Below are 1,871 nucleotides of genomic sequence, written 5' to 3'. Positions count from 1 at the left end.
TTTACAAGTCTGCCACCTACAGTTCCACATCGTCATTCATTTCCATTCATATACCAAATCATGATAGCAAGAAACCTATGCCGTTAGTTAACTTTGCCTACATGTATCATCATGTCAATACTACAAATCAAAATATCACAAATGATAAGATGGCATGTGCTCTCTCAAATCTCAATCCTTAGTTTTTATTTGAAGAGCAAAGTAAACTCAAAATTGTCCTTCACTTGTACCTCTCTTTGTGATTATTTTATTTTATGTTACCCCAAAACGACCTGAATAGCTATCCTGTTTTTAGTGCATATCGGAACCATTTCCAATGTTGTTATGCGGTCAAACCATCTAATCTAGACAGTAGATAGATTGTCTAGTCCGGTCCAAACATCATTGGTTTTAAGAGCCACTTTTCAACCCCACCTTATTTTTCATTTTCGAGTTCGATTTTTTAAAACCCTAAAATACCCTTTTACTCTTTCCTCTCCCTAAAATACCCATTACTCTTTCCTCTTCATAAAATACCACTAAAAGTCAAGAATTTGATACTTTTTTAGATGGCATAATGACTTATTTGCATGTAGAACACATCAATAAAATGAAATTGTAGAAAGGAAATCGATCTTTAGATGAATTAACTAGAACCATGCTTAATGATTCTAAAATCCCTCGTTATTTTTTGTTAGATGTGGTTAACACTACTACCCATGTGTTGAGTAGGATCATCATACGGTATATTCTCAAGAAAATTCCATATGAGCTCTACATTGGTAGAAAACATAACATTGCATATTTTCCTACATTTGGTAGTAAGTATTTGTACCAAATAACGAAAAAGGATTTTTAAGCAAATTTGATGCAAAAGCAATGAAACCATTTTTTCTAGGGTACTTGTCGCATAAAAAGCATATAAAGTTTACAATAAAAGAACTATGACTATTGAAGACACTATTCATGTACTATTTTATGAATCTAATAGTATAAAGGAAAAGAAAGTTATTTTTAATGATGTTGCAAAGATATTTGGAAAAAAATTGTCAAAAGGAGAAAGAAATCGAAGAGGATGAAGAAAGTACTAATTCATCAAGACAATAAGTTCATGATGACTTTCCATGAGCATACAATGTAATGGAGGACCACTCAATCGACAATGTCATTGGTTATATCAACAAAGGAGTGGTAACTTAAATATATCCAAAATGTTTGTAATTTTGTTGCATTTTTTTTTCAATTAGAACCCAAGGACATAGATGAGGCAATCATGAACAAGCATTGGATCTTAGCAATGCAAAAAGAGCTAAACCAATTTACTTGTAATGAAGTTTGGGGCTTGGGCCCTAAGCCTAAAGGTCACACTACAAATAACACAGAATGGATATTTATGAACAAATTTGATGAATCTCACCTTATCATAAGACTTTGACACAAACTTGTTGAAAGCATTGATCGGTGTTTATTTTTATTTGGGAGTTTTCTCCTATCAACAAATTGTCCTGACAACAGTATCAATTTGTTGAAAGATTAATACTCTCATTTTCTTTATGTTCTTTTATTTGATTAAGTAAGAGAACTCGGTTTTATTTTTTGTTCGCCATCTTGGCTTTGTTGAAATAAATTCCAACGCCGGTATAATGGTTTCAAGGATATTCCAGTTACAACTTACTTTCTTAATAATAATGTGAATAAGTCATTCCTTCTTTGCCCCATCTCGGCTTTGTTAGAATAAATTCTAACGCCGATATAATGGTATCGAAGCAATTACCTATTACATAATTATTAAGTACCTTTGAATATCATCTCGATTTTGTGGAATAAATTCCAACATCGGTTTAATGGTATTCTAATATATAAAAGTGATGATTAGTTAGTTGTTAGATAAC

Source organism: Lupinus angustifolius, chromosome LG05 (assembly GCF_001865875.1).
Source record: "Lupinus angustifolius cultivar Tanjil chromosome LG05, LupAngTanjil_v1.0, whole genome shotgun sequence".
In the NCBI taxonomy this organism is placed as follows: Eukaryota; Viridiplantae; Streptophyta; class Magnoliopsida; order Fabales; family Fabaceae; genus Lupinus; species Lupinus angustifolius.
The sequence above is the reverse complement of the archived record's forward strand: the minus strand, read 5'-3'. Positions refer to the sequence as shown.